Below are 13,554 nucleotides of genomic sequence, written 5' to 3'. Positions count from 1 at the left end.
GAAAAGCGGGAGAAAAAGCCGATGAATACTGGAATCAGTAGAATATGACCAATCAATGATGGTTTTATTATTCAGTTTGCGGAATTTTAAGCAGATCGCGAACAGAGCCGCGGTTGATGAATTCGTTATCGATTAGGAGTTGGTATGGGGAAGTTTTACTTGATTTCTTGAGCGAGATTGTGTAATATTAAAGAAATCCTTACAAGTGTTTAAACTACTTTGACTCATTTTATGCTGGATATGCATTGCCTTTGCCTTATCTGCAGCGAATGAAAGGAGTGGGAGCTCTCTTACGAATGCAATGATAACCGCAAACCGGTCACAAAGAAATCCAATCCCCTGGATTTCATTGTGGTTAATAGCTTACCTTTCGAATGCTGTCTTCCTCTCGAAAAAGTCATCCCGAAAAAAGAAACTGGAAAGGGATGATTAAGGCCAACCGAGAATATGAGGACACATCCTGGGCACATGTACAATTTTCAACCATTCGCTGCACTAGAGGCAAAGCTTTTAGCGCTGGACTCGAGCGCGTTGGGTGGGATTAAGTGTCGCGGTACGTGCTTGTGTGGTTGCGACCATCCTACAGCTGGCATCCGTGGCACAAAGAGGAAGAAATATTATTGCAACACGAAGGCACAGGCGGAAGGAACAGGACTTTATCAGGCTACAAATGTTGGCCACAGCTGGAAGGTAACCAGTTTCCAAACGATTCTTACCGTAAACCGTTTCGCATTTGCGGTTCGGGGAGACTGGTCACGATCAAGGCCGAGAGTGAACGGATGACGATAATCCGCTGCTCGAGATATATAGCCATCCTTACGGGGAAGCAGGGTTCCAGCAGGTCGTATCAGCACCAGGTTTTGATGCTGCCCATTGTTTTGTGGCGAGATGAATCGTACAGCTTTTTACCACCAACAAGTGAGCCGGTTGAGACGATTGTTCAGGAAAATCCTCCCGATCGTACATCATACAGAACAGAAGCGAGTGCACCCAGCTTGTGTGGAGCTTTTTTCTGGCCGTGTATTTATGGCCCTTTTTTTTGCGCGCCCACAAACAGTGCATGAAGATTAAGAAAATATTTCATCACGTGCGATGGTTTTTGCTACAGGCTTTAGTGCGGAACATCCAAAGCATTGAAGAAACTTTCTTCCGAGCGCTAGCTGTTGCATGTTTGCGGACCGAGAAAAAAAAACAGCATCTCATGTACGGTGAAAGCAGAAGAACGGTTTTCGATTATCCTTCTCTTTTCGAGAACTCCGTGCTGAAGAAAAAAAATCGAGGATATGCCAGAGAGAGGAAAAGCAAAGGCGGAACAGCTTTCCACTATCATGACCGGAGAAGATTCACGCAAACTGCAACAGCATGACTTGTTGCATCGGTGCTGATGATTCAGCAGTAGCAGTATCAGCAACAGCATCCATGACCGAAGGCTCGTGGCCGACGACTTGAAGGGAAAAACGAAATGGCGAAACGTGTTGCTTATAATATTATTTTCTACTTCATTTTGCTTTGTTGGTTAGGCGCTAGTTTATCTGTGCCTTGAAGATGAGCTTTTGAAAATACTTGGTAGACCAACTGGAGTTATTGGGGGACTTAAGTTCGTCAATAAAACCAAGTTTTGTTACATTACGATACAGAAGTGTATATTTTAAAAAGAGTTAAAGCTATTCAAAACTTTACAGCGCTTTATCGTTTTTATCCCACTCGGCCGGTAACTCTCTATTTCATGGAAATATAAAAGTCGATTCTGTGATTGTGTTTTTTTTTTCGTCCGCACGACTCGGTGGCGCCACTGGTCGCATGAGGAAAAACGAAACCACCCGTACCACTTTAGATGACCATTACCGATAGCCCGAGCCATCGTGTCTGGTGCGGTCCACCATCGTCGAAAGTCTGGCCAATCAATAAAAGCTGTAAATCACACCCTCAAATTCCATCGCATCACATCCTTGCACCTTTGCCAGGCACGGAGTTGACCACTGCCGTACGGTTGAGGTACCCAGGTTCACAGGGATTCACACGCGCACGGATCAATAATTCAGTGTAAAAGAGTACCCCAAAGAGTAAACAAAAGCTTATCCGATGGCTCCGATAACGTGTGTCCCTGGAAGCGGGGGGCCGACTTGAGCATTAGTTTCTCCGATACTTGAACTCGTACTCACCGAAGACAGTATTCGAACTACAGGTTTGGAGTACTTCCGGAGCGAATGAGCAGGAGAGAGTCCTCGTCGAGAGCCTCTTCAGGAAAGACAGGAACGCCGGGAGTCCTGCAATGTCTGCAAGCGAACGAACAAAAACATTGATCACTATCTTTTATTCATGATCCTTGGCCCTCATTCAATTTCCGTCAACAATAAGCGAGTGCGTGGAACGGGAGAGGGCGGTGAGCGAGTCCGCAGGAGTGTCTTCCACAGATATTACGGAGCAACGCGGGAAGCGATAGCACGCAACTCACGAAGGAACTGTGTGCGAGTCAGCAGAGTCAACGATTTAGAGATATTTGAAGCGGCGAGGACGTTGTATGGCGGGCGTATATCGCTATGATGAATCACAACACTTCGGGTCGGGTAGGCCGTAAAGGCTGTGGAGTGCTGCGGGACATTAGTTGGAAGGACGGTGGAGCTAGTCTAAAGCTGACCAGCAGACACGTGGGGGTTTGTGTTTGCCAGTGGTTTCTTGTCGGGGAAACAAATCGATGCGACACAAGGATAGGTATTATTAATGGAGTGGCTTGATTTGTAGCCGGCAAAGTTGTTACGATGGTCGAAGTTGTGCCATATTTTTGACCGAGAACATATTTTGAAGTGTTTTCGTAAAGATGTTTCCGTGCTTAAATCATGGGGACTGTTGTTGTGGTTGGCTTATCGAATCATTTAGATATATCTGTGATCGTCAAGGTTGGTAGTTTTCTCTCAGGGTATCTAGAGGATCAAATGTAGGATTTATGTGGTTCTGAGAACATCTAGTGTAGGTCACCAAAAGGATTTGATTAGTATTATCCATTTTTACATTTCTTGCAGGGTTCTCCTAAACGGAAGTTTTCTCTTAGAATGGTTGAAGTTTGCGTGATGCTTCTCATCGAGTTAGGCCATCACTCTACTGCCTTATCTTGCGCTACCTTTTACTGTCCAACCATATCCGCAGCTAGACGAATGAGAACCAAGCAAATGGGTGTGAGTTAACTGCCAGCTGGAGGAGTAGCGACCGAAGGCCAGTCCGAAAGGATATCCGACTTGAATGGTTGTGTCACCGTTAATTAAACCAATTTTTGCAAACGAGAAAGCACGAAATGAACCACCCATGATTAATTGCTTCTTCGCTCGCAGAGGACATTACCATGAGTGTGTGGAGTGGATAGAGTCAATGGATGAACCTTCCAGGCTTGGTAGCTTAAAGGAGCGCCAGTATGATAACCTATGAATTCAGAGTACCTAAACGTCAAGAGCATGAAACCGATTTGGGACGAATTTTTTGCTGTAAAAGACATAAAAAAGCGAACTTAAACTCTGATTGGAAATCGGGGTTCGAGTTGAGTACAGAAAGTCATAATTAAACAGTAAGTTTTCGAAACTTTCCCGTCAATGCCACCGGTAGCTAGAATCTGCAAAGCACTAAGGTCGAACGAAACAATTTCAGTTTGGTACGAGCAACTTGGCCCGACCGGGTCAGATGATTAATTTTTCCTACCACCGATAAAGTTTAGCTTGAAGCAGCGTAGAAACTCCACAACGGAAAGGATGGTAAGCAGGATTGCTGCTATTGCTTAACTTTATGCAGCTTGTTCACTTTCTTGAAGCATTTAAAATGGAATAAAATGTCAGCACTCAAGCGAAAGGAAGATTGAATCCGTAATATTTATGTCACGCCTCGAGGTGTCTATTAATGTAAGCCCGTTCGAGAATGTTTTCTCGTGGAATTCCCGGCGCGATCGAGGATGAGCGCGAGCCTGGTCCTGCCGTGAATGATCTCGATAAGTTGTGCTGCGTTTTTGGTGGCGGCGACAAAACGTGACAAGCTTCACAACCGAAAATCGCTGTCGCTACTTCGCATTCAACAAGTTTGGTCGTGTTTGGAATGATTTAATATGCGCAGCGCACTGTGTACCGGGTAGACGGATAGCCGCATTTCGTTCCATTAGGTCGCTGTGTATGGTTTTTTTTCTCCTCAATTTTTTCATCTCCGGTTCACTTCTTTCGTTTATCCATGTGTGGTGTGTGGGGCTGCTGTTTTATTTTCTTCTCAACAGGAAAAAAAAAGCAAACCCAAAATGAATCCATACAAGGTCGCTGGAATCGCGATGAATGCGTGCCCGGTATCTTAAATTTAAGCAGCATATGCGACGTCTCCATCCATCGGGCCCCCGGGTTGTTACTTAATATTCCGTGCATAGGGCTGGCCGATGAAAGGCTTTCCGAAATTGAAAATAATGCTCAGCGAGCGTGCGAGAGCACCAGCAGCAGAAGAACAAGACGAACGCACCCGAAAAACGAAAACCAGAATTCATCTGGGGCATGAAACGTAAAATTTGTTTTTATTCAAAGCGTGTCCGCTACACGCAGCTTGTTGCATCGTGCCGTGCTGAGGGCATAACCGGCGCCGAATGTTATGCTACAGATGTTTCGGCTCGCTGACGTCACAGCGAATCGGTGTACATAGGCAGAGGCGACACTCGTCCGTATGTGTCACTGTTTCAGTTCGTTGAACGTGTGCCAAAAAATGCAAATCGCGCCCAGCATACATCAAAACCCCGCATCCGGGAGTTGGGCCACATGTGCCAGCCGGAGTGTGTCAGTCCGGCTGGTGGTCACGGACCCGTTTTGGTACGTACGGTACATATGTACGGTGTTGAACAAATCAACAAGCTAACTCGGGTCCTGAGTGCAACTGACACCGGCATCGGGTGCATCGAGTGATAGATTTTGGCCCATTACCAGTGGTTCAATTTTCGAACGTCGGTCTTTAGGACGACGACAATTTTCCACTGCTCGAATGTTGCATACAGCTCGGGCAAATCGAAGAGAACTAAAAAAAAGAACACCCCGTGCTCTCGTCATCATCGTGGACGCGTGGCGCCAGTCCAAAAAGGAGAAAGTGAAAAATGAGGAACAGTTTATTTGCATGCCCAAGAAGGTGTGAGAGGGTGCAGGAAAACTCACCACGCGGCCGGCTCGACCGGTTGATTGATGGTGAGTCGTTGGATAAATTATTGTACGCTCCATAGACGAGCGTCGACGCTAGGCCAGGCTACGAGGATCTTGACTTGACAGGTGAATCGTTCGATCGGGAAGTGTCTGATGAGGTGTCATCGAAGCTTAACGCGACGGACAAACGTGTGCGAGAAGCTAGTGCAGGGTCAACTAACATGCCGGTTGCCATCAATGACGCTTATTGATTAGGTGGCCGAACGGACGGAGGCTCGCCGGGAAAACGATCGATGAAAAGTGATTTATATGAGCCTGGAGCTTATTGTTGGAAGTGCATTGGTGAGCGGTTGTTGATGTAGGTTGTTTGTACAGCGAGAGATTGACAGAGTATCGATTGTTGTTGATGCCGTGTTTGATGAAGATGTCGCGTGAGGATGTTGGGAAAATCTTGATGATTATAGTCAACAAATGATCTTCGATAATTTTTATATTTTTCTCTACATCCTCCAGATTGCTGCCATTTATGGCCTTACGTGATATGATTTTTTCCTTAGCTGAACATTCAAGACCTACGTTCGAGGAGGTGATCCAGATGAGATTCGATCCCCGGTCGTGTCATGTGAAGCCCAGTGTCGGTTAGATAGATAAATTATTATATTGTATTCATTATTTTATTTATTTATATTTTTAATAATGACGGTTTGAAGCCGTATTTTCAGTAGCGCATATGCTGACGAAATACAAATCTTCAAAAGAAAAAACCACAACAATACACAAAAAAATTACCAAGGCATTTCCTCCCTGATATATCGCCTTATCCCTTAAAACAGAGCTACATTCTTCCGTGTAGCGGATCTAGACTGAAATCAAAACAGAGAGAAAACAACAAGTTAGACAGCACAAACATTTGCCTGTGTACAGTGTTTCTCAAACTACCCAGCAGTGATAGCCCAATCTCGACCAGGCTAGCAGCGAACTCTCTTCTAATCACGCGGTTGGACCCGCCGACCACCTTCGAACCCAACGCCAGCAAGGCCGAACTCGCCCCATCAAGGCTAGACAGATGTGGAGAACACTGTTAGAGAAAAGTCTGCCTCCCTTCTTACGTCTGTATCGACTTTGACTCCAAATTATTATATTTTGATAATAAGCTTTTTTATTTAACACCGTTTATGAAGCAAATGTATTCAACTACTTTTAATAAACAATTCTAGTGCTAACGCAATTCCTGGAAATATTTTTTTTTGAACTATATTAATAATAAAATGACCAGTAGACAAGGTGATAGTAGCGTCACACAGCAGGGCCGGGGTTCAAATCCCATCGAGACTGGTACCCCCGAACGTAGGACTGACTGTCCAGCTAATGGGTAAAATCAAGTTACAGAAAGCCAGAGATGGTAGGCCGAAACCTTTCGAGGTTGTAGTGCCAAGGAAGGAGAGGGAGAAAAAGAGTCAGAAGAAGACGAAATATAATTATTTTAATTGTGGATTCATCAAAATCAAAATAATCTTCTTATAAGTTCTTATCAGAGCTCTATTATGCTTATCACTTTTCTTTTGGTCTTCTACACAACAAGTATGAACAAAAACGCTATGTATTGGCAGATTTTTTTTACAATAATAGAATACGTGTTTTGTTATTGATTTAAAAAATAATCCTTCTCGCGATAGTAACTCAAGCGAAAATGTGCTAAAATACTACCCACAGCAAAACTGAGCTAAAATAGCGAGCTATTTTAAACCCCGTCCTGTTTACTGACTAGGAACCATGGAAAGACAAAACTTCTGACTTCTTGCACCATCGGTAGCCTCATAAAGGAGCATCATTTTCACATCGCAAGTGTCTGGTCGCAAGGCTTTTAGCGAAGCGAGGATGGTGGAGCGTTGTGTGGGATTAAGCGCCGCAGTACGTGCTGGTGTGGTCGCGTCCATACACAGCCTGTTGCAGAAAGATGAAGAAATATTATTGCTACGGAAGGAGAAGACGAAGAAGCGGAGTTTTATCAGGCTACATTGTTGGCCGCAGATAGAAGGCAACCAGTTTCCAACAATTCTTACCAGTCGTTCGCAATTACGGCCCGAAGGAAGCAAGGGTCACGCACGAAGGGAAAGAGAGAATCTCCGGCTCGGATGACGATAATCCGCTTCTCGAGATATATAGCCATCCTTGGGTTGGAGTGTTTAGTATGGCAGGGTAGCAGTTGACTTGAAAGCCAGCCAATGATGCCAGTTTTGTTGCTGCGCATTGTCTCGAGGTGGTGTTATATATTTTTTTGCACGAAAATAGGACCAAACGCATGAAAGGCTAGAGAAATGCATCCAGGTCATGAAAGGGGATGAAAATAGACTTTTTATGCTGCTCTGGTAAGGTTTTGTGGTTTTCATTGGTTTTCTCGGAACGTGTGCAGGCTTTTTACTTAATAACAATCTTATCTTTTGCAGTATTCTTTTGGCGAGACTTGAGCATTCACTAAACTGTTCTGCAGGGTTTTTTTTTTAAATTAGGAGAAATTCATGGTTATTTTACTACTAGTTGTTTAATCCAATAAATGATATAGGTTTGATAAGTTATACGAGTAAATATAAGTTTCGACTGATATAACCAAGACTGTCTGATTTAAAGTCCTGAGGACGAACTTTCGTTTAAAAGACCTATTATTTATTCTGAAATGTGCAAACCTTTTGTTGTTTTCTCAAAACAAATCGGTAGTGACCTAAACTAAATCATGAGAACATTATTGACCCCAGGATTTTACTAGTAGATTTTTCCACTTGGCTTAGTATGGACTATGGAATCTTTTTTCACCCGAAGTCTGGACAACGCATTCGCCATTAGTTCAAATTTTAGCTGAGTCGTGTTCGCTCATATGCAAAACTGATAGCTTTTCTATTATAGCTCTGATAGCTCTATTGTGGACTGTCAAGGATGCATGTGTTTTATTTAAAATACCGAAATCATCTGGGGCTATAGAGTCACACCAGAAAAAGCAGATATATAAAAAAAAACACACACACAACAAGACCCTAGTTGACGGTCATTACCGATAACCTTCGTTACTGAGTCGCTATCCTTCAGTAAGTTCATCATAAGAGAAAGTGTAGCCAATCAATAAAAGCTGTAAATCACACCCTCAAATTCCATCGCATCACATCCTTGCACCTTTGCCAGGCACGGAGTTGACCACTGCCGTACGGTTGAGGTACCCAGGTTCACAGGGATTCACACGCGCACGGATCAATAATTCAGTGTAAAAGAGTACCCCAAAGAGTAAACAAAAGCTTATCCGATGGCTCCGATAACGTGTGTCCCTGGAAGGGGGGCCGACTTGAGCATTAGTTTATCCGATACTTGAACTCGTACTCACCGAAGACAGTATTTGAACTACAGGTTCGGAGTACGTCCGGAGTTCGCTCGAGCGAGAGAGAGAGAAAGTTCTCCTCGAGAGCCTCTTCAGGAAAGACAGGAACGCCGGGAGTCCTGCAATGTCTGCAAGCGAACGAACAAAAACATTGATCACTATCTTTTATTCATGATCCTTGGCCCTCATTCAATTTCCGTCAACAATAAGCGAGTGCGTGGAACGGGAGAGGGCGGTGAGCGAGTCCGCAGGAGTGTCTTCCACAGATATTACGGAGCAACGCGGGAAGCGATAGCACGCAACTCACGAAGGAACTGTGTGCGAGTCAGCAGAGTCAACGATTTAGAGATATTTGAAGCGGCGAGGACGTTGTATGGCGGGCGTATATCGCTATGATGAATCACAACACTTCGGATCGGGTAGGCCGTAAAGGCTGTGGAGTGCTGCAGGACATTAGTTGGAAGGATGGTGGAGCTAGTCCAGAGCTGACCAGACGAATACCGCAGGGTCTGCGTTAGTGCGTTGGCGACTCTTTTGTCCTTTTCCCGAGTGAAACAAATCGATGCGACAGAAGCTAGCGTGAGGTCGCTGTCGGATAGGTATTATTAATGAGGCAACGTGATTTTGGAGACGGCCAGTAAAATAGTCCCCCACCTGATAGATGGGCCGTTGTAGGCGAAGGTTAACCTCAGGTCCGCTCCGATAATGAAGCGTTTAAAATAGAAAACAAATCAACGACACGACAAGAAAAAGACATTGCTGTCAGTACTGCAATTGTAGTTGGTGGTGGTTGAAACTTGTTTAGACACTGGCTGAAACAATTACCGGCCCAATGGAGACACGGGCGTGCGACATAAGCTTGTGGTAGTTTATTTGTCATACATTTGCATAACAAAACGGGTTTGTGGCGCAAGGTGCACTTATCTAATTGAACCGTTTTGTAGCGTCTAATTACCGGCACCATACGGTGGTGCTGGCGCGGTGCGGTTCTGCAAAAGGTAATGAAGCATGTGTACTAGGGGTTGCCCAAACGAGCCCGACCTAACGAGACCGCAGTGTCAACAGGCGAGCCTCGTTGAGTTCACTTTGCAGGTGGACAACATTATTATAATTAACCGCAGCTTAATTGTCGAATTTGCTATTGACCTGGTAAGGCAATACGGCCCATCGGCCACCATCGGTGAAACAACAAAACTGAGTGATGATTGGAAAGCGTTCAGCGTTTGTCTGGTGGGTGGGGAGGTTTGTATATTTATCTTTGTCCGGTTTGACTTCTCTAAACTTTCACCCGCTGCAAACAAGTGAGAGAATCGACATTTGTAGCAGCCAGCATGACCTGGGCCAATCATAAATCACCAATAATAGCTGGAGGCGTCAAACCAATCAACCCACTGTCTGGTGGAAAATGATAAATGTCAGATTTCATTATCAATTTGAAGACAATTCCCTCCGGAAGGCAAAACCTTTCATTTGCCAGTCGATAGTAAACACTTCTCCGTGGATCCAATGGGACAACAAACCAAGGGATGGATAGGGTTCGGTTTGTGCCACAGGATAATATCCGGTCGCGTGCTACATCCCATCACGAATAGAGTGGACGCTTTACTGACTTAAGGCCCGCTTCTGGACGGACGGGAATTAAGTAAATGGATATGAATTAACCTTTCAGTTATGCGTTCTGGGATTGTTTTTTTTTCCTCGCCCCACTTCCGGAAGGATATTCGGTGACAATGGTCGTGTCACCGTTAATTATCCCAATTTTGGCGAAAAGGGATAAAGCACCCATGATTAATTGCTCTTACGCTCGAAGGGATGGGTTTTTGGCTCTTTTTTTTTCCTCGTGACCAGTAAAAGACGAACGAAATGGACCTTCGTCGTAGTCGTGCCGTATTCGGACCGGCAAAGAGTAGTGTAGTGTCCGCATAGGATGATGGTCAGAAATTGGGACAAATTTGTGTAGATATTGATAGTAAATTTTGTGCTGCATAATTTATGCCTTTTGATGGATGGGGAATTACTGTTGGGCGGGGGGTTGGTTGGTAGTGAAGCAAGAAGGTAGAAAAGGCTGTCCTGCTGTTATCTTAGTGGGCAGCGCTGGTTTATTGGTTTGGTTTTATTTCTACGATGAGTGGCATGATAATTGGATGAGCTGCTACGAATGGTTTTTGGTGAGCTTTACTGATTGAATTGCTGCCTGGAAGATTCTCTTTGATGTTTATGGCACACAGTTGACTTGGCTCATGTAAATTAGATTACCTGTATAAATTGTTTACTGTGCGATTAACTAGATCATCATGGTCTGTGGAAGGCTTGGGTAAATATATGCGTAAAGTTATTTCAAACGTAGAGAGATAATTCAATTGTGTTGGTAATTGAGATCTTTTAAAAAGCCTATAAGAAAATCAAATGCTTCAAAACACTTGTGTTTAGCGAGTTAAATAATCAGCAAAACCATTCACTTTACCTTAGTTTTCGACTCAAAAACCATTTGACACACCACATCTGTAAAAGCTAGGTGATCGATGTAAGCAGCGCCCTCTGCCGGAAAGTCATTCAAATTAATCCACGAATATGTAAGCACACTTTTCCAACTACCTCGCACACATTCGCGGCGTTGCCGAACTTTGCAAAACTTGCCAAAAAATCAAACATTTGCATTTTCATCGAAGCGCACCCATGCGTGTAAAGGCATCGTTCCGAAAGAAATCATTTACTCTGCTCGAGCTGCAAGCAAAAAGTGAAAAAACAACAACAACAGCACGAAAACCCCTTATCGACTTTCCATCGATTTGCCCACACTTAATAAAATGGTCGAATGAGCTCGAACGGCTTAGCATCAGGAGGTTGGCTTATCAAAAAAGCAAGGGTGGCAGAGCATAAATCTTTCACGCCCACCTATCCTTCTTCGTCTTCGCACACGGGCCGAGCTTCGGTTGGCTCGTCGGTCAAAGCTAACACACGGCCAACCAACCCCGCCCGACATCTTCTGGAAACAATGATTAAAGTTGGGCAGAAGTTTTTGCCAGTTTGGACGGGATGTTTGCGTTTGAGCTATCCATAAATACTTCGCTCTGCCGACTTGTAAGGTTTTGTAAGCCTTTGGGCGTACGGCTTTGGGCAGTCGGCTCACGGCTCCCGTACTCCCATATTCCAGGTGCAATTAATCGAAGGAAAATCCTTTCGCGCTTTCCGGATTGCGGGACGTGACAGGCATTCGTAATAAGGGTGCGGCGCTGTATCGATAGGGGACTGTTTGCCTCCAATTGCTTTCGGAACGAATCGAGTTTCGTTTGAGGCGAGTAAATTTGGGCTTTGGTAGAAAAACAAATTACCATTGATGGGTGGTTTAATAGGGCTTACGGTGGTGTGGTTTGAATAAATGCGAGGAAAATTTTACAATTTATTTGGGCGCTTTGAGTTGATTCGATGATTTCATTTGGTGTAGCTTAGGGGATTTCATCTGTGGATGGAGTAGTGATGGGAAAAATGAATCCCACTAGATACTCGAATCTTCGAATCGTCTTATCTCAACACATCAACTCCGTTCAAATGACCAACTCAACCGTTACAAAGACTTAACAAAGAATGATGAAAGAAAACAACAGTATTATTCCAAGACTGTCACTCTTTTCAAATCTCGATCAAAACCCAATTGAATCCTAATCGTAACCCAATAGAATCGCAATGGAATCCCAATGGAATTAAGAAGTGATCTCAGTTGAATCCCAATTGAATTCTAATTGAATCCCAATTGAATCCCAATGGAATCCTTGAAGAATCCTATTCAAACCCCTATCGAATCCCAATGGAGTTCCAATGGAATCCTCATCGAATCCCAATCGAATCTCAATGGAAACCCAACAGGATCGTAATCGGATTCAGAACCTTATCGAACTCAAACAAGATCCTCATTGCAAACAAATCTGACTCGAATCCGCCACTTAGGATCCAATCTTCTTGGATCTTTTTAGAGATTAAACCTTTGAATCGTCGCTGGGGTCTGTGGATGGGGTTTAATTTACTCGTGTTCTCTTTTATGACACCTCTTTTATGAAACTTATAAAGCACGTATTCTTGAAGGTGACGGCTTTGGTTGTTAGTTGACGATCTTTCCGGCGTTTTTTAGCAGATTTAAGTCTACTCGTAATATTCGAGCCATTGCTCTACTTAAGTTGAAGTGGACAATTCACCTGGAGAACAAGACTTTACTCAGTAGTCCTGTCTTTGGTTCTTTTTCTTTAAAGATTTCTGTAAAGTTCTTTTAGTAAACGGTCCACTTCATCTTACGGCTTATTCTCTGTTTTACCTGAGCTCAGGAATGATTCGAACATTGCTTCATGTTTCCAAAAAACAATTTAAGTTTTTTGGAAGAATTCTCCGTAAAAGAATTATGTTCGAATTTATTCAGTGTACAGGTAAACGTAAACGTCGCAATCCATAGCTGCTTCAAATAGCCCAGTTCGTGCAATCGATATTTATGTTATAATTTCCTTGAAACCTCAACAACATCCCATCCGATCCTTGCCGTAGTTTTCCGGAATTTTATTTGCCGTCAAATCGAAAACCCATTCTCAGTAAACACGGCTACAATCAAAGTGAAAATATCTCAATCCGACTTTCCCATTTACTCACTCACAAAACGCAGCTCACTGGCTCGGTTCACTCCTCGACCGAAAACGGTACAGAATGAAAGGAAATTGTCAATTTCAATTCTTTTGCACGAAAAAGCGACACCCATAGGCGGAAAAGGTATGATTTGTAACAGCAGCAGCAGCAGCAACCGCTTACCAGGGCATGGATGTCGATGATTGAGACATAAATATCGTTGCCAACTTTTGCAATATGCTTTTTTCGCACGAACCGTGGACGTTTCGCTAGCCAGGTGCTTCGGAGTACTGCTTCTCAGCACAGAAGAGGTCCTGCCTGGCTAGAGTGAAGCAAAATAAGAGCAAAATTTATTAGGCAACCGGCAACACACCCCACATCCCTGCTTTACGTGCGATCGGTTGGATTCGGTTTCACTTTCGATTGATCCGGGGTTCAAGGGAA

At 44.0% G+C, this 13,554-nt stretch overlaps 1 protein-coding gene across 4 annotated transcripts in view; it reads left to right on the top strand.

The window, feature by feature from the left end:
- LOC118509514 (potassium voltage-gated channel subfamily KQT member 1-like) overlaps window positions 1–13,554 on the top strand; it is a 240,523-nt gene that overhangs the window by 82,456 nt on the left and 144,513 nt on the right. The window lies entirely within an intron of this gene.

The sequence above is a fragment of the Anopheles stephensi genome, chromosome 3 (genome assembly GCF_013141755.1).
Source record: "Anopheles stephensi strain Indian chromosome 3, UCI_ANSTEP_V1.0, whole genome shotgun sequence".
NCBI classification, from domain to species: domain Eukaryota; kingdom Metazoa; phylum Arthropoda; class Insecta; order Diptera; family Culicidae; genus Anopheles; species Anopheles stephensi.
This window is presented reverse-complemented; position numbering and strand designations above follow the sequence as displayed.